This window comes from Triturus cristatus, chromosome 9 (assembly GCF_964204655.1).
Source record: "Triturus cristatus chromosome 9, aTriCri1.1, whole genome shotgun sequence".
NCBI classification, from domain to species: Eukaryota; Metazoa; Chordata; class Amphibia; order Caudata; family Salamandridae; genus Triturus; species Triturus cristatus.
The window spans coordinates 200,102,198-200,126,499 of NC_140592.1; the positions used below are offsets into that span (position 1 = coordinate 200,102,198).

Genomic DNA, 24,302 nt, shown 5'->3' on the forward strand with positions numbered 1-24,302 from the left:
AGACAGAAAAAACACCATCAGAGGCCCCTTTGCCAACAGACCACATGGACCACGCCCCAGCTTCTGCACGGCCATACCTGACTTTATCGCCCCTCTCACCTTTGACTCCACAGACTTCAATTTCTTTGGAGATCTGAATTTCCATCTCAATGACCTCAAGGACACCAACACTGCCAGCCTACTTGGCAGCATTAGTAACATTGGGCTCACCCAACTAGTCACTGACCCCACCCGCAACGCAGGACACATGCTGGACCCCACTTCACCTCCAGCCACAGGGTCAAGTACAGCAGCGTCACAAAATCCCACCTGGATCAACCACTCCATCGTACACTTCAACTTCTCCAGCACCTGCACCTCCACTGCTGAGTCACCTAACGCTCCCATTGTATTTGAGGCAAAGTATCAGAAAGCCAATAGACCAACACCCTTAGCACTTCATACCCTAATATTGCATCAAACCTGGCTATTCCGCAGGCAACTCACCCACTGGATATACTGCTACCTGTGTCTGTGGGTGCAGAATGATCTCTCTCTGATATAATGCAATAAGGGCTGACTCTATGGGGCCCCCTCCTACGGCAAGGGTGGCATGGGATGCTGACACGAGAGAGCCACTAAGAGACAAAGATGGGACTGGAAAGTATCCTGTAATGCATGTTTCAAACTGAAACATTATAATTTCCTATGTCATACAAACATGACACTAGTGAAGCCACACCTTATATTTCCCCGGACCATTCAGATGCTTGCACACGGTGCAGTGAGACTGGGACGGTCTTCCTGCCCTTAGTATGGGAGTGCCCTTGAGTGAATGAATTCTAGACCCAGGTGGTGGGGATTGTGCAGAGGTGCTCAGGCCTTCGGGTTCAGGAGTCACCACTACACTGCTTGCTGGGACACATTAAGAAAGTGCAAAATAGCTTACAAGCTTTCACAGTTGCTGTTGGCAAAACATAGGCTCACCATAACATAGATGAGACAGAGCACCCTGGAAGTGGATGTGTGGTACAGGGACATGCAGGAGTGGATGTTGGAGGAAGAAGCTCACATGTAATTGAGCCGTAGAGATTAGAGACTGGATAAGGACTTGAGGGAATGGAGGGAGCTGTGTAATGCCTTTTTAAACTTTCAACTGGACGTGAGTGACCCACATGAATCAGATACCAGGAAGGATACAACTGAGGGGGAGGTGAGGTATGCATTTAATTTCCCAATGCTCTGATCTGCCAACGGGTGACACGTCCTGCTCATATATACATATTTTGCTGTGGTCTAACACTTATTTATGTCATTTTGAAATGTGTAACTGCTGCAACTTTATTAAAATCATAAATAAAGGCTATAAAAATATATTGCATCAAACCTGGAGCAATCTGTCCAAAACTTTATCTCCTGGATCTCCAACTGCAGCAACATCATCACTCTCATCAAGACCAGCAGACACAGGAGATCCAACAATCAGGCCAGATGGTACACCAGTTAATTGAGAACAGCAAAATGCCACTGCAAGCAACTGGAAAGAGGATGACGCATGCAGAAATCAAACCACTCCTCAAGAAACCAGCCGCGTCGGTAGTAGGAGTAACTGCAAGGAGTAACTGCAGGGCGGTGACGTGGGGAGGGGAGGGGCAGCGTGGGGGGTAGTAAACTATGGATTACAGAGGTTTACAGGTAAGTTAACATGTAAATTAATAAAACGAATTTCGTTGCGTGCACTGAATCGCATGGATGCAGTGCACGCAACGAAATTTGTTTTATTAATTTATATGTTAACTTACCTGTAAACCTCCGTAATCCATAGTTTACTACCCCCCACCCTGCCCCTCCCCTCCCCACGTCACCGCCCTGCAGTTACTCCTACTACCGACCGCGGCTGGAAGAAACCATCCACCGACCCGAGCAATCTAAAAAAATACTGTCCCATCTCCTTTCTCCCTTTCCCTGCCAAAGTCCTGATAAAAGCCATCAACCAACAAATTATGAAATATCTGGAGCAGAGCCTTCTCCTAGACACCTCCCAATCCGGATTCTGCGCCAAACACAGCACCCAGACTGCCTTGATTACAGCAACTGATGACATCAGAGCCCTCTTTGAACAGGGAGGAAAAGTGGTTCTGATCCCCTCAACTGCTCAGCAGTCTTTGATATTGTATCTCCTCACACCCTGACCAGAAGACTGCATCACATGGTTATGCAAGGAAACATCCTCAAGTGGATAGCTCCCTTCCTCATTGCAAGAATGCAAAAGGTCCACCAACTCCATTCCCCTCTAACCCAAGTACATCATCTGCAGTATTGCTTAAGGATCCTCCCTCAGCCCCACCCTCCTCAACACCTACATGACCCCCTTGGCCAACATCATCAGGTCCCACAAACTAAACCTCATATCCTACGCAGACATCACCCAGCTCATCCTCTCACTCTCTGAAGATCCCGCCAACACAAGAACCAACTACCACATGTGCATGACGAGCATCGCAAACTTGATGACATACAACTGCCTGAAGCTCAACATGGACAGAACCGAAGTGCTGATCTTTAGCAACAAGACCACCCCTCAGAACAACTCCTGGTGGCCATCGGAATCATGACCATCACCCAAACCATCTCAGAAACCTTGGAACAATCCTGGACATAAAACTGACCATGAGGTCCCAGATCAACAAAGTTGTCTCTGCTTGCTTTCACACACTTTGCATGTTACAAAAAGTCTTTGATTGGTTTTCCCTGAACACCAGGCATATGGTCACTCAGGCCCTATTTACCAGCTGATTAGACTAAGGCAGCACACTGCGCTGGGTTCACTACACACCCTCTGCAGAGACTCTAGGCCATACAAAACTCCACTGCCAGACTCATCCTCGACCTCCCCAGTCAGACCCATATCACCCCCCAGCTCAGAACACTCCACTGGGTCCTCAAATAGAGGAAATGCCAATTCAGGCTGGAGATCCATGCCTGCGCACCACTGTACAGCCAAGGACCAGCCTACATCAACTATCGCCTAAACCTCCTCCACCATACCAGACAATTAAGCTCTATCTCCCTCTCACATACCCACACCCCCAGCATCCACCAAAGCAACAGTGGAGGACGCTCCTTCTACCTAGTGGATAAAACCTGGAAAGTCCTCCCTCTGCAGATATGGACCTCCACCTCTGAACTGTAATTCTGGAGAGCACTCAAGTCCTGGCTATTTGACTGAGTCACCTGAACCATCATTACCTTCAATTGCCTTTATACCCTCTTGGGTGATTAACCGCACAATATCAATTCACTCGATTGATTGATTGTTTGAAAATGCCACTATTATAATACTGACATTTTCCTGCATTAGCATTTGATGCTTGAAGCTTTTCTCTGGGTCAAATGAATGGGTGTTGTTGACAATTGGGCTTTGTGTATTCCTCATAGACAGCCAAATACAATAGCGAGCGTAGGTGTGCTGGATGGGCTTATACTGGCGGGATGGGAGGGAGAAGCTGAGCAATCCCCATTTACACTTGCATAGGCTGTAATCTGCCTCCACACAGAGGCTGCATACGCACTGTAGTAAGTCTAGAACCTGGGTGAGGAAGGCAAGACACCTGTCCACTTCAAATCTCTGCCTCTAGAAGCTTCTCCTCACTTCAAAGAACCAACTGGTCATAAATACTGGACCTCAGACCCCAGCTCTTCACTACTCTTCTGGACCTGTGGATACTCTGCCAGAAAGAAGCACTGCTGTGCTGCTGAAAGGACCACCACACTGCTGGATTGCTACTCTGAAGGACTGCTGCCCTGCTGCGGTGACCTGCTGCCCTCTTGCCTGGATGAGAAGGGTTGGACCTGTATCTCTTGAACCCATAACTCAAGAGTGACTCCAACGGCTAGTTGGCCTCCTGATCTGAAGGCTCAAGGACACAACAGGCCTCAAATGACCATAAATCGGCACTTGGACTCTGTCATCTGTGAGTCTACCTTGTCAAGTGGTGCCACCCCAGTCCTGGACCCATGGAAATGGGCATTAGGGCACACTGCCAGCTTCTGTGGATCCAGCAGATACACTTCTCTTCTACCGTGCAGCACACATCTGAGCAAAACCAACACATCACTGTTGCTACTTGGGTTGAACCTGTCCCAAGACCTGCATCACTTTGCAGCCCATCGGAACCACTGTGGACAATGCACCTGCAGTGCAGGCTATCGCATCCTTCATCTATGGCAGCCTTGATGAAGACACATGCCTCAGAGCTCCTTGGAACCAAAGCATGGCCTCAACTGATCGATGCATCCTTAACGCCTGACTTAGCATCACTAGCTCTCGTTGATAGAACCCTTGACAATGACACAGGACATTGTACTACAGCTGCACAGCATCTTGGAACTGGTGCATCGCTTCGGCAGCCCAACTCATCTTCGAAGTGAATCCTTGCACGTCTCCACAAACCAGGATTTACGGTACTTTCTTCAAAGGGCCTAATTGAGCCACTGTAGCCGGCCTGCGATCCTTCGTCGTTGACCTGAACTTGTCATTTTGTCCTAGTCTAGCATTACCACATACCCACTGTTGGCACTGTGTGGTTTTAGTGCTATTTTCACTAAAATCTTTCAACTTAAATATCTCCAGTTCTACTGATTGGATTTTTTACCATTTTGGTAATGTTTTATTTATTAAAGAAAGCTCTATTTCTCCATTTTGGTGTGGGATCCTTTTTGTGTCGTGTTTCAACTTTATTACTGTTTGAAGTGTTGCATAGCTACTTTCACATTCCATTTTAGTTAAGCCTGGCTGCTCTGTGCCAAGTTACCAGATTGTTGAGCACAGGTTGATTTAGGTTTGACTTGACACCCTGACAAGGATTGTGGTTGCTGCTTAACCACGGTTCACATCCCGGTCAACCAACAACCCATTTTCTTACAGTTATGGTGTGCATTGGAATTTTAAATTGTCCCCATCGAAGTATAACATGGTCTCTGCTTTTACTAATGCAGTGAAATGCTGACAAAACCAGAAGCCCTGCCTTATTGATAATGTTACCCCCCCTTATATTGTAGTATTTCATCTGGTATAGGCTGGGGTACTGTGGTAATAGTGTTCAAGAACCTCTAGGGGTGCAATTTGATATGACGGTGTTCCCAAAGTTATTTCGCAGTGGCGACATATTTTCCCTACAGACCAGATTATATATTTACGATCCACACATCAGACTTATATGAGATAGGACTATCAGTATAACAATGGTAGAGACTCCTCGTCTCTGCCATGGGTACAGTACACCCCTTCGATTGGCCAAAAGAGTAAGGGTCAGGATACTTGTTTTCGGTCCAGGGAGGACCCGGCTTAGCCCAGATCTCTAGATTGGGGGTGAATGTTCAATTTACTCAGCATTCCGTCTATCAATTGTTGATGTATCACTTATCCCCCTGAGTGGGATGGGTATGTCCAGACATGGGTCACTTGCCTGCTGTGCCACTGGATTCAAGCTAGCCTGGCTGATGAGGGGTGAAGCCCCAAAAACTGGTCCCAGGATGCTTGTTTTTGGTCCTGGGAGGACCCTGCTTGGCGGTTCGGGCTGGACTGCTCCCATGATGAGCAGGATCAAGACTTATTTGCATGTGGCTGGGTCCAAATTGGGGTGGCCTAGTGAGCAAAAGAATGATGGATTTAACTGAGTTCTCTTGACTGGGGTGAATGTTTGATTTATTCAGCATTCTGTCCATCATTTGCTGCTATCATGGTAAAGCAGGGTATGGCTTGGTCATTATGAGTGAGATGGTGAGCAACCTGTTTTGAAAGAATCATTCTGAGACATTTTGCCAATACACACATCATGAGAAGCAGGATATGAGGGGGCCTGAAGGAGCAGTGCAAAGTAGTGTGATTTGTGAAGCAGGTCTTGAATTGGTCCAAGTCCTGCTGGTGCTTAGCACCAGCTAGTCCAAAAAGCAGGTGCTGAGTCGGGTCTCATCGGACTCTCCATTTTTGCCCTTACAACGAAGTGTGAGACAAAAATTCAACTCTGCAGCAGTACCACCATCTGTTGCCGCAGCTTTAACTGCAAACTGACTCATATTAGTCCATTCACAGTCTCGTCATGTCAGAACTGAAGCATTATCATAATCATATGCAATGAAGCCACAGTTGATGCTTCAATATCTATTGCAACTAACAACCAATGGCAAATCCAATAGTCCTGGCTTCTTGTAGGTGCAGTACAAAAAAAACCTAAGCACACATCCAATTAGTATTTTGTCATGACAGCAGTAGCCACAGTAAGTCAATTAAGTATCACAAAAATGGAACATAAGTTTCCAGTGTTCTTTATTCTTCTCTTTTCTCCTTGTTTTTCAGTATGTTAATACAGGTTAAATGCCAATACGTGTGTCGTCGCCAGCAAGGAGATTACCCTGCGACTTTTTCAAGGCTAAATAAAATACAGAGTTTACAATCAACATACACGTTGGTTCAATGAACATCAATACATCAGTTATTCCCAGAACACGGATCACCTGTCAGTCAAAGTGCACAAATAAAGCCAATTACTGCAAAAATAGTGGATAAACATGCAAATGCTTATAGAGAATAAACAAGAAGGACAGCCAGTAGAGTGACACTATCAATGTTGTGGCAAACAAGGGTGTGTGTGCAAGTGAAGAATATGTGATGTCATTAATTTAATTTCGGATCCCATCTTTCTCTTAACCAAACCTCACATGTGGTGCAATCAAACGTGAATGGCTCCCGTGACTAAATTCCTTGCGCAATCATCACGTATATGTGCAAAACAACCAACCTCCTGTCTCCTGTATTCGGTTTCTTTCTATTGGAAATGGGGAGCAAGGATTGTTTTAATTAGTTCCAAATGCTTATCATTTTACAGATCTCGCAGCGTGCAAATAACTTGAAAATCAACGAAGTATCAATGTACCTACTTCAAGTGTGGTGATAATTCCAACCCACACGGTCTGTAGGTAAAGTAGTCTCTATGTGTGTCCATCGACCAGATTTGGTATCTTTGTCTGTAGCCTGTAAAGTTAAAGGATGAATAACAGCTAATTCACAGTTCCCAGTTCGTGAATTTTAAACAAATATGGAGGGCTAGAATGTTTGGCTCCTAAATAAGTGAAGGGCAGCAAAATTTAAAGCAAGTAAGTAATAGGTTTATCAGTCCTTCTGCACACATAATGGTATGTTACCACCTCAATTGATAGTTGGGTAGTGGTGTGCCTAGTTTTTATCCCTGAAAGTCATGTTTGGGAAATCCAGGAGCGTATTACATACAAACGAATTCTGATTTATGGTCAAAAGGACCTACAATCCGTAATTAGCAGAGGTCCCTGCTGTCCTAGGCACACCGATAACTAAAATATTCAGTAATTAGATGCTCGGAATTTAAAAGCATAAATAGGATATTAAACTAAGGTAGCGTTCTGCCTATATAATCATTATTCCCAGACTAGCACAAATCTCCGTACAGACCTCAACAAAGCCCTATCCCAAAGCACCTTACCGTATGTATCATCGGTGATCTCCTGTACGTATATCCTCATGTGTCCTCGAGTACGAGAGAAAGCATCTTTTTTCTTGCGGTTATGTAGCCGTCAAAGTGAAAAGCACGCGAAAAGCACCGGGCATAAACAACTCGACCTGACGCGTATCAGTCTGACATAAGCGCCATCTTGGAGTGGTGAATACCTCAATTCTCGTGAATGTTCCTAAATATCTATTTTGGCCTCTATTTATTTAGTCTCTCAAGGTAACAGGCATTGATGAATGATTATTGAAAAAAGGATTGATCATTGCGACATCTTGACTTATATAGTCCGGAAAAGGACATCCATTGCAATTAAATCGATATACAAATATGGTGTCTTATTAGATTTTGGTGTAAAAAATAGTTAAAGACCTCGACGAAAGCACTCCAAAAGTGTTTTAGAATTACAACGCATACAACCTGGCAAACACTTCCATACCATTATTTCTCGGATATTGTGTAGCTCATCATTGATCAAAAACCATGTGACACTCATTCTCAGTGACATGCTAGTTAGACTACTGGTCAGTCTTAATTTCAAGCAGAGATTAGATATCCAAAAGACATCACGTTTTCCAACAAGCAGTAGAGGGGGGTACAAAATGTATTTCAGTTAAGAAAAACTAACTCTGTATTATAACACATATCATGCCCCAGTCTCAGAGCATCAACTTGGTACATGTACAATCAAATTTCAAAAGAGCATTGACAGCAGTAACACATGTCCTTAGTTTTACGGGGAATGTTTGTTCGTTCAGATTAAAAACGAAAAATTAGAAATTCTAAGTTAGGGAGCCAGCATCCTCATACATTCACCCCCATATGTTTTTGGGAAATATAATACCAGGATCCACAGCAAAAACTTTATCATCCTTTTTCTTTGTTTGTCTGTTGTTATCTCCCCAAAAAGTAATGCAGTTCGTGATCAACATTGAGACCTATCTCTGTACTTCGTAGTCTCAGTATCCATGTGCCTCACTTCTTCTTAGCATCAATTCTCTATTTGCTTCCCTTGGGTGTCTCATGGTTTGGTCAATCCCATAAAAGACAAAGTCCATTGTTCTCTTCTGGGATATACACTCAACAATGTGTGCGGCAATGGGATATCTCACCCCCCCCCTATTTAACCGCCCGCATATGTTCACCAATTCTCTCTCTTAGGGAACCTGATTGTGCTGCCCACATATTTTTTACCAAATCTACATTCAATCACCTACACTACAAATTTAGTGTTGCAGTTTATATTAGACAGGATCTTATATGTTCTCTTGTCTGGACCGCTAAATGCAGTTTTCTTGTTGCAAGCCCATTTGCAGGTAACACAGTGTCCACAGATGTAAAAGCCAATGGTATGCTGTGTAAGCCATGTCGTAGGTCCCTTGGTTCTAGGGTAACTGGGGCTAAGCAGATTTCTTAAGCAGACACTTCTGCTTTATGTAATATCTGGTCGTGCACTAATAGATCCTACAAGTGATGTATCACCTTTCAGGATGTGCCAATGTATATTCAAGCTAAGGCGTAGGTACCCTGGATAATGCATTATAATTTGTAACCATATGTATCTTGTCATTCTTATTGTGTGTTATTGTCCTGTCTTTCAAAGTGTCCTGTCTGTCAATAAATTGTATCCTTTGTCTGGCTTTCTCGAGTGTGTGTTTCTTATAACCTCTTCTGCTGAAACGGTCCATCATCCCACTCATACATTCCTCAAATTCTGGATTAAAGCTGCAATTGCGTCTAGCCCTGATGAGTTCTCCAAAGGGGATTGTCCTGATTTGATGTGTAAGATGTGCACTAATGGTGTGCAAGACTGCACTACATACTGTAGTCTTGCGATACAGTCGGCTGTAGATCTTGTTCTCCCTGATATAGATCTCAGTGTCTAGAAAAGTAATTTTCTACTTTCTGTAATGTGACGTGAACCTAATGTTGTAATCATTGCTATTCAGGTGTTCAAAAAAAGCGCTCTAGTTTCGCTATGCTTCCCGTCCATATCATGAGGCAGTCATTAATCGTTAAAAATGTCAGAGACACACACAGAGGCGGATTCCACCACTAGTGGATCAATGACATTGCCTGATACCTGACTGAGTAATATATACATGAAGCGGCTAGAGATCACTTGTTGTCATTTATCGCTTGCTGTGGGTCTTACTGCCATACATATGAATCTACATATGTGTTGCAATAGTTCGATATGAAGTGCCCAGATACTACTAGATTTTTCAGCCTTATGTGCCACGTCCGGAAGAGGGGGGAAGGGAAGGGGGAATTATTTGAGGGTGGTGCGGGTTCCATTTGATTGGGGTTTTTTGATTTTCCATATATGTTCCACATTTACCTTTGCTGAGATCTATAGCACATTAGGGCTGATCATATAGACCAGTTTTCATATTGGGGTACTTATGCACAGTCCCATACCAGTGGCTGACCCGATACCTACCACTTTGATCCTGGACTGGTTGAACTATTGGAACCTATGATATTACCCAAGGCTACATCTATAGTCAAGGGACCATATATGCTGTATATGTTCGATATATGTTTCTTTATAAAATGAATAAATATATTTACAACAAAAAAAATGAGGCAGTCATCAATGTATCTGCCCCAGAATAAAATTGAGTCATTCCATGTGGAGCCCCTGGAGCTCCAGATCCATGCCTCCTCGAACCAACCCATGAAAAGGTTGGCATAGGAGGGAGAGAACCTGGAGCCCATGGCAACTCCCTGTTTTTGTCTATACCATTTGTCTTTGAACAAGAAGACATTGTTGTCCAAAATTAGTTGAATCATGTCCATAAGCATCTCCGTATAGTCCCAAGTGCTCGCTGATCTGGTACCCAAAGTGCTCCAAGTGGCTCTTGGCCCTATATCTTTTTGGATGCTCGTGTACAATGCAGTAACATCTAATATCACCATGACCATATTCTCTTCCCACGTTAAGTCTGTTAAAATTCATAAAATGTGCTTAGTATCCCTAATATACAATGATAAATTGCTGACTAGGGGTTTCAGGAAGATATCGACATATTCAGAAATTATTTCTATTGGACCTTCATTGCCTGATATAATAGGCTTCCCTGGTGGAAATGGTAGGTTTTTGTGAATTTTAGGGAGCGTGTAAATGCATTAATATTTCGGACGATCAACCCTTAGATATGTAATCTCATCATCATATAGTAATCCCATCCCATGTAATTGCCTGAGGTTTCTGATGATGTAGTCAGTTGGTGTCAATATAGGGTTCTGGGGAAGTAGTTTGTAGCACTCACTATCACTGATTTGGGAAAGTATCTCTTTCTCATTAAAAATGCTCTCCATGACTACTATGTTCCCACCTTTGTCCGCTTTTCTTATGGTAATTTTGTCATCAGTCCTAAGGTTTTTCAAGGCCTGTCTTTCACCATGGGTTAAGTTATCAAACCCTATACGAGGATGTTTTTTTCTTATCCATGTGTTTGTCAAGAACTTGTAGGACTAGTCTGTGAAAGATGTCTATGTTGTTCCCAGTGTGCAGGGTGGGTGTCCATCTGGACTTCTCTTTTAAACCTCTAAAAATATTGCAGTCACTCCCAACATTCAGATCTCTCATAATAATGTCTGTACTTACTAATTCATCCTCACACTCAGTCAGTGACATCAACAGCCTAGTGTTTAGCATGTCCAGAATAGACAGTTCACTAGATTCAGGAGCTCCAAACTGTTTGTCAAGTCTTTTATTTTCGACATTCAGCATATGAAAATGTTTCTTTATTTTAACTCGTCTCACAAATTTATATAGGTCAATTTTCACATCACATATAGCTCCATTGCTACTGGGGCATAAGCCCAAACCTTTGGTTAGCAGAGATATATCATTATCAGACAAGCACTTATTCGACAAATTTAGGTCATTGACCTCCCCTACTTCCTTTGGTTCCAGGATCTTGTCCTCATTCCCTGGTGGTCTACCCCTTGTGCCCCTCTTTCTCCCCTCCTTGTTTTGGTCCTGGTTTGGGGCACCTGTTCTGTTCTCTGTTCCCTATTTTGATGCGCTGAACTTCTTGTAGGTGCAACGTAACTCGTTGTATCAGATATCTGGATGTTGTGCAATGACAGAGGCAGTAAGATATCATTCATGCAGGACACTATGCCAATCACAGATGTGCAGCTTTTGTGCTTGATGGTCATGCCCTCATGTACATCAGCCATGCCCCTGTTAAAAACCCTCCCAGTCCACTCAAAGTCCTGTTGTGGAGGGCACAAAAATGCAATGTAACACACATTTCATAGCATTGTTCAAGTCCACCACAACATAGAAGCTGGTGTACTGATGTGTGCAATAAACAGTGTCATAAAAAAGGCACCTCCTCATTAAAAACATAGCAATCAACTTCTGTGACACCCTCACATTGCTCATAAGCAATGTCCTGTTGTGATATTGAGCAAACATCAGTATGGATATGTCAGGAAAAGAAAACACACCTTCACTGTGAAAGCACTTTAATGTGCCTTCACACATCACCCAAATGTAAAAAGGGAATTCAGGTAAAGGTTATTCCTAAACAAAACAATGCGAAACGTTCAAAAGCCACAAATGTAAAGACTCCCTGCATATTTGGATTACCCAAACCAGGGGGACACCTTGAAGGCTACGGTGCCAACACCACCGTCCATATTACACCTACCTCAAAGTCGCCATATGGAAAGGACCTGTTGCATGAGGCATATAGGGAACAACCAGTATTGTCACAAAGTGGCATGCACATGTGGCAAATGTGTAAGTGCAAGTCTAAAAAAAAACCACAGCAGCAACAGCAGTTGCCTGCCATCTATCACAAGTATGTGGAAAGAACACACATGAAAATGGTTACTTGTGTATCCAAAGTACTAAATGGTATGACAATACAACACCCCCATATGTGGAAAAACAAATCTCTCTACATCTCAGGTAGTACTGCAAGCCAAAAGACGTGGATATTGGCCAAGGCAAGTTGCATTATCTCCATAGCAGATACCACCCAATGCAGTGACAGCCCCATTTGGAGCTCATCCCACATTGAACATTGACCCTCGTCCTCTGTAACTCCATAACTTGTCCCAAGGTCTGACTATTCGTTCTTACCATTCCAAATGGATCAGCTATCATGATGAAGCAAACACAGCTGTAGGTCACACATCCCAAATAATCCCATAACAACAATATACATCAGTAGCAATGGCAGGAGAAACGTGTTCAAAACCAAGATTTTATTATAGAGAACAAATTGGTTTCCCAAAACAAAGGCCAAAGGCAAGTTCAGGTATCAGTCTGTGGGCCACCACACTGCAGTGCCACCAAACTTGCCTTCCAGAACACTGCCAGTGGAACCTCCTCAGGCATCTAATGGGCAGTCCAGACACCTCACTTATGTTACTCAGGTAGGCTGGAGTGAGGATGGGGAGGGCTGGGTTTGTCCTTGAAAGGGCTGAGTTTGGGATTGGGACAGTTGGGTTTGTCTGTGGGAGGGCTGGTCTCGGGATTGGGAAGATTCAGTGTGACCATGCATTGGATCTTGTAACCATGAAGGGTAGTGTGGGGTTTAGGGAGGGGGGAACAGATGTTGTAGGGTGTTTTTCAACTTTGAAAATCTGGGTTGGGGTGGGGGAGAGGTCCTTTGGGTTGTGGGAGAGGGTGGGTCGTTATGGCACATTTGCCTCTTTTTTGCAGACGGCCTTGTGTCTTGGCAGGGGTAGTGATGGGTTAAGGAGGGGGCAGGTGTTTTTGTGGAGGTTTTGAAGTGAAAGGGATGGGTAGGGGTGGGAAAGAAGACCTTCTGGATTCGGGAGGGGGGCGTGCAGCAGTGGCATGGATGAGGTCAGGGGCAATCGGACAAAGTTCTTAGGAGACTGAGGAGGAGGTAAGACAAGGGTTTGGGTTTAGGAGATAAAGGGGTGTGAAGTGTGATGTGCGGCTGTGCATGCTGTTTGTGCATGTCTCTGTGTGTCTGATGTTTGTTTGGTTGTTGACTATTTTTGTTTTATGACAATCTGTGATGTGTATGTGGTTTCTGAATGTGTGATGAGGGTAGTGCCAGGTTCTGGTGGTACGTTGTCTGGGGTATGAACCCTGTAGTGGCTGTATCTGGATGTATGTGTGTAGTGGCTGTGTCTTGTGGTGTGGTGTCTGAATGTATGTGTGTAGTGGATGTCTGTGGTGCTGTGGTTGTGGTGTCTGGATGAATCCCACTGGATGTGGTGGTGAGGTTGGTGAGTGCCTGGTAAGTGGTAGCATCTTTTTTTCCGATATGATTCTGTTTGCGTGTGCTGCATGTGAATGTTAAGATGGATACGTGCTGCTGTGTGTGTTTGCTTTGAACAGTTATGGGAATACTGATTGTGGATGGGTAAGAGGCAGGAAGTGGGGTGGAAAGGAAGAATTGGTGGTAGGCAGCCATAAGTGTGGAAGCCAGTGCCTGAAACGATCTCTATAGGGCAAACATGTCACTGTGAACGCCTTCCAGGTATGACACCTTCTCTGTTAGCTGCAGGCTTGGTAGCTGGATGGCATTCATCACTGCAGTCTGACTCACAAAGATCTGTCTCAGGATGTAAATAGCCTCCAAACTCAGGGCATCAGAGGAGATAGGGACAGTGGGTGTGATGCCTGGTGCAAATGAGACACCTCCCCTCTTAGGGGAGTGGACCCGAACATCTGGATGGGGAGTAGCAATGAGGGTGGAGATGGAACGGGGTGGTGGATGTTGTGGAAGCAGGCCCAGGGGGTTCCACCAGCACCAGGAAGTGGATGCTGGAGGTCGACTCTGATGATGGTTATTTGTTTTCTGGCTCCGCCATGGCACTCCCCACACCCTCAGGACCACTGGTTCCATTTGTTTCACTGCCATGATGGGAACCACTGTGGCCAGCTGCTTCCCCAACAGTCTCGGCCCTTTCTATTCCACTGCCCTGGATTGATACTGAAATAATAGTAGAAATAGAGTCATTGCAATTGCATGAACACACTGGGCAAACAATTCCTAGAATAGCCCATTACACAATTGCACAGATTACAAGATGTAGAAGGATGATTGCATTGGCTCCAACATTGGCATGAGCACATGCATTAATGCTACATGACCTGTGCACAATCACACATAATAGTGGCATAACCACAGTCTGCTCCAACTGCATGTTTGACCTTGTCCCATATCCACACTCATGTGTGGAGCAGGAGCTATCATCACCCTATCAACCTAGGCCCTTGTAGCAAACCTTAGTTACCTGATGTCATCAAATGGGATGTCCACATGGGATGCATTACTTCCTATCCACACAAGGCCCTACAATCAGCAAATGGTCAGGTGTCCCTAACCCACAACATGTAGAACTGCTGAGCATATGCTAGAGCTATTTTGCAGCCATATGTGATTACCAAGAATGAGGTGACATGGAAGTGCTCATTCCACGCTGTTCACACTTCCTAAGTGACACTTTCACATCTTTCTACTCGCATATGGTACCATCCTTGTCTCGCAAACACAAATACCAATGTAGTACCGAGTGTTGACACACACATATGACTCCAACATGTCAGCATGCCACTCCCTGATGCGTCACTAGCCAGTGAATGACCCTCCACAAATGCATATGTGCATCACACCTAAATTAATATACCCTTCTCAATGGCATGCAAACTCACATTGCCAGATAGCACTGAAAGTATTCCTAACATGTGTGTCATTGCCTTAACAATTTTACCTGGATAACATTCATCACTTTCATTGGGTATGTGTGACTCCCCGACCCATGTCTACACACCCCTGTGTGTGGGTACACCTATTCCATGCACCCATCATGGAGTACTATTGTCATGTACACATTTGCCAACACATACAAAAGTGATGGAATTGGAATGAAAACCTTGCACACCCTCGGATCATGTATGGAACAGTTATACATATGACAGTACAACATGTAAAGGTACACATGCTAGCACGTAGGTATCAATACAGATGGCACCAGTGGTGTTAGCCAAATCATGATACTGTATATTCTCCACTTACCAAGGGGAAGTAGTGTTCAATGTCTACATCCAGAGTGCATTGTATACCATGCCACAAGTAAGTGGTCCACAATCACATCAGACACAGTAGTGAGGGAGCATCACTCTAGACACAAGGATGACAAAATGGCCTGTTTGGGAACACTGTCACACATAACATCCATAGATAATGTAGGTTTTCTGTGACATCAGGCTGCCATATGTCTTTTCAACTCTGAAAACTGACATTTGACTGCTCAGTTCCTGGTCATATGGACAATAGTCTACATTTGGCACCATAAACCTACTACCGGACCTACACATGCAACAACTCTCTGATTGGGTGGGACATGAGTCACTTTCAAGGTTGATAGGGAAATAGCTACCTGTAACAAAAGATAGATTGCCATTCAGAATGTTTCACAAAGGCTAATACGTACCCCCTCCTAGCTGCTTGGGGTTTCAACTGCCATTGCCAGTATGTAGGCCATTTGGGGGTCAGAGTTCGGCGTGTGGCCCTCGTGCTTTGGGGGGGCATCCCCATCTGGATCTCTATGGCCTTCCAGGTCCAGCATCTCATGTCCTCCTACATTTTCCAGCAGTGAACACTGTGCCGAGTGACCCCCAGGGTCTGCACCTTCTGGGTGATGGCTTTCAACAAGGACACCTTCTGATGGGCATTGACCTGTATGGATGCAATAGATGAAGAGATTGAGGAGACAAGCAAGATATAGGGTATCTGCTAGTGTGACACAGAGGTTGTAAACAGCTTGCAGAACCATCATTCAAGAGTGCACACACTACATGTGCAATGAGCACATGCTAAGCACTACAAAAATATTACTACATGCTTTTGAAGTCATCTGAGGACTACGCTCAATCCTGATCATGCCTGTTCTGACTAAGTAGGCCCACTGACATCAGCTAGCCCTGGGAAACACCACGTGTGCTCTGAAATGAAATACCATGCAACACAATACACTATTGTTTCCTCCTGAAGGGTACGGTGCTAATTCATCAATTGACAGACACCCGAATAGTCTGAACAAATGTCTTGCTTCATACTGTCTAAGACATCACTGCAACCATTGCATTGACTACATAACAACAAATTGTGTCACAATGAAAGGTCTGGCATGTCTGTCACTGAGAACTACCACTCTGGGATCAGTGGACATGCGATTTACTCAATTGGACAGCATAATACATCTGAATGTGTTTATGTGGGAAGTCCTAGGATCAAGTGACACAGCTTATGCCATATGTGGCAGTGTATATAGGACACGATTAACATACCATTGCACTTTTGAAGTGGGCTGCAGATGTAACCAACTATCTACAGTTTATATGTTTCACATTAGCAATGTTCCTGTACAATGCTAGCATCACTTATATGACAGTGAAATCCCAGGTATGTGGGACTAAGGCACCTGTACTTTGGCAATAACACACAGTGACAGTATGGGTCCATCGACACTAGTCTGTGGTCTGAGGGTCTCATCATGCACCATTCCAAATGTAGTAATACAAAGTGCATTTAGGCCAACTTAGGTCACATCTGAGGATCAACAGATCTACAGGGAGAGTGCTCTGTGCATCAGTTCCATAGCCACAATAACTCTGCTTCAGTCTGGGCCATGGAACATTCTGAGAATAATTCATTGTCAGGGTTTGCTCTCTGCAGGCTGAGCATACTGCTCCCACATGACCACCACATGCCATCAGTTTCCAGACTTAACAGTACATCTTATGGCCATCCTCTACATGACATGACCATTGTGGGTGACTCTGAAGGGGTCTGTGAGGTGTTGGTATCTTCCAGACAACAGTTTGGCAAGACCTTGTGTGTGCTGAGTGATATGTGGAATTGTACACATATCTCTCATCGTCCTCACAAGCAACTTTTAGAAAACATACACAACTTATGGTTTAAGGGCTATACATTTCAAAGCACATCTGCCATGAACTGAATAGCAAATTCTACATAGGCAGTCAACGGTGTAGACAGACAAAGCCATAGGATTGTCAAGGTCACATTATCCAATGTTAGCCTATGGCTGTGACCACCGTGGATGAAGCTGCCTACCACGCGGTTGACTTAGACCAGCAGTGGGCAATTCTGCATCTCCCATTAGTAGGTCTGGCATGCACCAGGCTTGTGCTTAAAACAACATAGACAAGTGATCTACTAAGGGCGTCTCCTCCACTGCAAATATGTTGGAACTTGTTACCTGATGTATGACACCATTCCTCTGCCTAAAACAATACTCAAACATCAGTGTTGTGCATTACGGAGCATGAACACATGATTACTGTGATGCATTGCACACCAGCGGTGGTGGTAATATTGTGTGCAATGCAGAATACACAAAATAAGGTTGTCAATCACACAATTTAAGTTTGTATGATGTGCACAGTGCTGTCAAAGACACCTATGGAATCCAAATTGGGGATGTTTGGTGGAATTTGCAGTAATGGCAATCGATCCGATTAATCTGGGTGACTCCCTTATTATCAGGAAACTCAAAGTCTTTCTTAGAGCTGTCTCACAACTGGAATTGCCCCTCCTTACAACAGTGATCAGTTGGGGAAATGCCTCCTCCAGATAATTTTCCGGCATCTCTTTCACTTTCCTCATCCAAAATGTTGAAATGTATGCAATTGTATACCATACATTTCTGATATTATTTGATGTCTACTGCTAACATATGCATGAATGTTTGATCACATGAACTTTGGCTGTGTCTTGGTATGTGTTAGTGTGGACATTGTGACCAATAATCATGTGTGTGTACACTCCACACATAGGTACCCCAGCAGAGGGAGGAGACGACGGCCTCCAGTGTACCGCACATTGCCAGACCTTGCCACAATGGCAGAAAGAGAAGCCATCAAGAAGTTGCATCATAATGTCAACAGTTGGAGCCCCATTTACATTCTTCAAGAAATGATACCACATTTCTGCCACCAATGGTGAGACTCATGGCAGCACTGCATTTCCTAGCCACAGGTTCCTTTCACTACACTGTGGCTATATCTATTGAAATGTCACAACCTATGTTCAGTGGTGTAATACATGATGTGTGTTAAGCGATTATGAGACACATTGACAGCTATATCCAGTTGCCAAGATTTGAAGATTTGGCCAATGTGAAGGGTGACTTTAATGGATTTAGTCGCATCCCACATGTGGTTGAAGCTATTGATGGCACACATATTGCCTTAGTACCTCGGCAAGCCAGCGAAGAGGTTTATAGGACCAGGAAACACTTCCATTCTATCAATGTGTAGGTGGTGTGTTTACCAGATGTATATATCTCACACACCTGTGCCAGATTCCCAGGATCTGCAAATGACTCTTTCGTACCGCAGAACAGCACCATACCACAGCTGATGTCACAACTACTTCCTCCTGGCTTGTTGGTGAATATGATGTGTCCAAACCTTGTGTGTGTGATGTCAGGTTGTGTCATCTGAAGTGTGTGGCTCATTATTACACATATGTTTGTCTTCTATCTAGGAGAATCAGTGTGTCCCAACTGCCCATGGTTGTTGGCACTGCTCTGAGGAATATGACATTGCCAGGGGAAGTCAACTTCAATAAAGCTCATGGAAGAAAACATCATCCAGTGGAGCAGGATTTTGGGCTCCTGAAGCCCAGATTGAGACATCTTGGACAAAACTGTGGGAGCCCTCCTCTACTCACCCAGGAAAGTGTGTCAGATCACCATTGCCTGATGCATGCGCCACAACCTCGAACTGCGACGGAACATCTCTCTCATCGCAGAAGAAGAAGGAAACCAGCAGGAGCCCCAGTTTTAGGATCTTGATATGGCAAATGATAATGATAGTAGTGAAGAGGAAGGACTTGACATGTGTCAAGAGCTCATCAGCAACTTATTCTCATGAGCGTATGTTGTGAGATGTTATGACTTTGATGGTTACAGTGACTGTTGTTGTGATGCTGTGAGGGGGACGTTCATGGATACATGTTAGGTATATACAGCTGTGACAAACTTTGTACACAGCTGTTTTTGGAGGAAGGTCTTGACACATGAACAGGTTGTTAATGTTGTTTTGTGCAGGTGAAATGTTCCAGTTTACTGTGTACTCCAGAAGGTGACTGTGATTGGTGTCACATGGGGAGAGGATGTGGCCTAATGTGTAGAGCGGTCAACCTCCAAGCTAGGGAACCGTGTTTGAGTCTCGGCAGGGATGCTCAAAATCCTGTGAGTCTGGGCAAATCACTTAATCTCACCTTTTCTAATTAAAAAAATGAATGTGTCCATCTGAAATGCAACCAGTGCTCTTCTAAAGTGCTCTGATACCTTTGAGTCAAGTTTGTGCTATATAAAACTCCCCTGAAAAAATATGTAAGGCTCCCTGTCTAATCTCTTTGTATTGGTTTATTATAGATACCTTCATCGTGTGATATTCATTTGGTTATTTCCAAGTTGTGACATCAGCAGGTATATAATGATGTTTTGAAGTACGAAGTGGAAATGGATTGTTTTTAGGGAATATCTACCACAGACTTTGCGTGTACAACTCCAGTACCAAGCCAACTTGCACAGCAATAGGCTGAAAGTAGCAATTCATTCATTGGACTTGTTCCCTGTAATGTGGTGGTCCTATTGCAATATATGTGCCATCATGTGCTCCAAAACAATGGTGTTGTAGGACCAAATCATGCATGTCTTCCTTCACATTGGCTAAGTCCTCAATGTGTATGTACTGGATGTAGCTGTTAATGTGTCTCATAATTGTATGTCACAGTGCTTGTGGCACACCACTGACATTTGTTTATGACATTCCACTAGATGCAGCAACACTGGATTGGAATGAACCTGCGTTTAGAAATTGTTGTGCTGCCATGTTTTTGTTTCTTGTTTTTAAAGATAAGGGATTCCTTTCATGAGATAGCCAATATGACTCCAGCTTATGACATGAACTTATTGTAATTTGCCTAATCTATTTGGCATAATCAGATGTTTCACCTCCAAGCATGTTGTTGAGGTCTGTACATCTCATTTGTGGTCACTGACACATAAAATGTCAGTGATATATAATTTTGATCTGTTTTTGACATTATCCCAGTCTAAGCTTGGAACTATGGAATAAAGATGTCATGAGACTTTACACCTATATTTCTGTGTTGGAGTGACATGATTGTGATACTCATTTGCACATTCTGAAAAGTAAGATTGAGGACCTTGAAAATCACTCACGAAGATCAAATCTACGGATAGTCGGAGTTCCAGAGGGAATCGAAAAGTCACAGCCACTGCAATGGGTGGAATCCTTTATTAAACAGACAGTCCTTCCGGAATTTGAAGGAGACCTCACAATCGCAAGGGCACACCGCGTTCCGGCACAACCTTTTCCAAACTCTTCGATGCCACGAACAATTCTGGTCAATTTCATAGACTTCCGAATAAAAGAAAGAATAATAACAAGAGCAATTCAGCAGAGACAGTTCTCTTTAAATGCCACCACCAAATGTCGTATATTTTCTGACATGAGTGCTTCAGCTGCTCGTAAAAGAAAAGAGTTTGTCAAGCTCCTGCAACTCTTCAAAACTCATGGTGCTCAAGCCTCAATCGCCCAACAGTCCAAATTAAAAGTGCTTGTGAAGGGCAAGTTCTTTTTGTTTTCGGACCCAGATGAAGCACAGGCTTTATTAAAGGAAATCTCAAAGGGAGACTAAATTCAAATGATAAAGCTGCTTGATATAACTTCTTTTTTTTCTAGGTTCTAAGTTATAAGTTAAATTCACAAGGCAGGGGGGGTGGATGTAGGGCACTAGGGTGTAAGGTCAAGCCACCCAGGGTGTAGCAGGGTGGGCAGTAATGTGGTTAGCGGGGCCGGTAGGGGATTTCCCACATTCTAGGGAGGGGTTTGTTAGGGGTGGCTGGGGTGGGGTAGGGGGCGTTGAGTGTTCACTAATGGCAAGGGGGGGAAAAAAAAGGGCAAGAGGTGTTTGGAATATGGTTATGACTAGAATGTATATGGAAAGGCAAGGCAAAAATTTGGCTATGAATAAACGGACAGATCATTAGGGAATTGAATAAGTGTAAGATTCTATCAGCCTATGTAAACGGCATATTGAATAAAAAAAAGTATGGAGCTTTAATAAGGTGGCTAACCTCATTGGGCCCCCAAATACTTTTCCTTCAAGAAACCCATTTAAAGTCCAACTCCCCTAAGCTGTTTATACCTAGAATATTCTCGAACGTATTCTTCGCATCCTCTGGTCTAGCAGCAAGGGGTGTGGCAATTTATCTCTCCAACAAATTTCCTTGGGAGGTTGTTGAAGTTCATAGAGATCGGCAGGGGAGATGGATATTGGTCGTAGTAAAGCTATATGGGAAGAGGCTTAATTTAATTAATTACTACGGCCCGATTGGTGATGAGGAGGCTCCATTGACCCAAATATATACTTTATTATCGGATGCCCGGGGACAGATGATAATTGGAGGAGATTTTAACTTTATAATGGATCCAAAAAAAGATACGTCAAATAAACAGAGGAGACAACTGAAACCGAATACAAAAAAAGTTATCCAGGCTATTATTGAGGGTTTCCAATTGGTTGATGGCTGGAGGGAAAGGAATGCGGAGAGAGAATTTTTTACTTTTTATTCGCATCATTTTCAAACTGCATCCAGAATTGATTTCTTTCTTAGCTCCAGGTCCCTCCAGATTTTCGAGGCAGGTATAGGATGTAACCCCTTTTCCGATCATGCCTATATTAATCTGGAGATTGAAATCACTGGTAAGAATAGGGAACGACCCCGGTGGCAGCTCGATCGTCTCCTATTGCAGAACGAGGAATGGGTAAAGGATTTCAGAGTCTGGATTGGGGAATATTTCCGTATTAATGTAAATACTGCTTCCCCCTTTTCTGTTTGGGGTGGGTTCAAAACGACAGCTCGGGGTCTTATAATAGCGTTTACAACCGCCCAACAGAAGGATCGAAGGGAAAAGATAGCTCAATTACAGCTCGAACTTGAACGGGAGTATGCCCTTCAATTGCAGTCTCTGCCTAATGAATATGACCAGGCTAAAATAGCATTGAAAGATTTTTTTGCCATTGAAGAGCTTCGCAACTCACAACTATTCCAACAGAGGGTCTATGAGGAGACCCAATTGATTGGCAGACTCCTGGCGAATTCTACCAGAAAGAAACAGGAATCAGCCTCAATAATAAAAATATTAGATCCCGATACAGGTTCGGAAGTAGTTGACAGCTCCAGAATTGCCCAACTCTTTTTCGATCATTATGCCCGGTTATACTCCACTCAATATGAAATAGAGGACAACTTAATTGAAGAGTATTTCTCAACCTTAGATCTCCCTCAACTATCCCCGGAGCGGGCCCTCAATTTAGGAAGTCAAATCGAGGCTGGTGAAATTTTAGCAGCCATTAAATCAACTGCGGGATCTAAAGCTTGTGGGCAAGACGGGTTTCCAATTGAGTTTTTTAAAGTTTTTTCAAAAGAATTAACTGCTCCACTGAGGAACTTGTTTAATTTTATAAGAGAAGGAGGCCAGGCCCCGTCCGAATTCAAAGAAGCGATTATCGTCTCATTTGTTAAAAAAGATAAAAATCCCGACGATATGAATTCGTATCGGCCCATAAGTCTTTTAAATTCTGACTATAAACTACTAATGAAGGTTTGGGCCGCGCGTTTGTTACCTGCAGCTCAGGAACTCATTCATAGAGATCAAACGGGTTTTATAGCGGGCAGATCTATGGCCGCCAATACCCAGTTTTTAATACAAGCTTTAGACTACATAAATATAAATCGTATCCCTGCAGGCATTATAATGGTCGATGCAGAAAAAGCTTTCGACCTTGTAAACTGGAAAACCTTATTTATCACATTGGATAAATTTGGTTTCCCAACAATTGTGGTAGAAATGCTAAATAATATTTACCAGGGTGCAACAGCTAAGCTTGTAATAAATGCCGCCTTCGCAGGAACATTACAAATAAAACGTGGAACGAGACAAGGCTGTCCACTCTCTCCTTTACTTTTTACTTTTTTTTATAGAACCCTTGGTTTTAAGAATCCGAAATAATACTGCTATTCACTCCCCAATTCTTGATATGCCCAAACTTAAACTATTCGCCGATGATATCATCTTATACTTGGCCCCCAATAAGATCAATTTCGAGGAGGTTTTGGGAGAATTTTCTCAATTTGAAAGAATAGGCGGTTATAAAATTAACGCAAACAAAACAGAAGTTCTCGCCATGAATGCAGATATAGATGCCTTTCCCTGTTCTCTAAAATCACAGGCATCCAGAACTGATCCCATAAGATACCTTGGGGTTTATGTTTCCGTACAGTTCTCTCAATTATTTGATCTAAATTACCTAAGGATGAAGATAAAAATAACCAAATTACTGGACCAATGGTCACTGCTTCCATTATCTATAGTAGGACGAGTATCTTTAATTAAAATGTCTATATTACCTTTATTGATCTTCCTATTTTCTAATGTCCCTATTAAAATTAATCAGGTATTTTTTAGGGAGATCGATACTCTTTTTAGACAATTTATTTGGGAGAAAAAAGCCCCCAGAGTTAAATTGAACATCTTACAACTACCAATAGACCAAGGGGGGCTTGCGCTCCCACACGTAAGATCATATTATGAAGCTGCCCTTCTCGATTTAGTGTCTGGGCTGTTAGGATCTTCACTTTGTAGAGATACTTTTTTTTTCGATAGAATGTTGTTAGAAATTGGTTCATCCACTCCAGTGTTTC

General features: G+C 43.5%; 1 long non-coding RNA gene across 1 annotated transcript in view; it reads right to left on the minus strand.

The window, feature by feature from the left end:
• LOC146797619 (uncharacterized) overlaps positions 1-7,587 on the minus strand; it is a 117,689-nt gene extending 110,102 nt beyond the window's left edge. Inside the window, exons 1-2 of the long non-coding RNA XR_014969018.1 lie at positions 7,497-7,587; positions 6,919-7,012 (exon numbers count right to left, since the gene is read on the minus strand). This is a non-coding gene — a long non-coding RNA (uncharacterized LOC146797619). The remainder of the gene's footprint in view (positions 1-6,918; positions 7,013-7,496) is intronic.
• Positions 7,588-24,302: the final 16,715 nt, after the last annotated feature.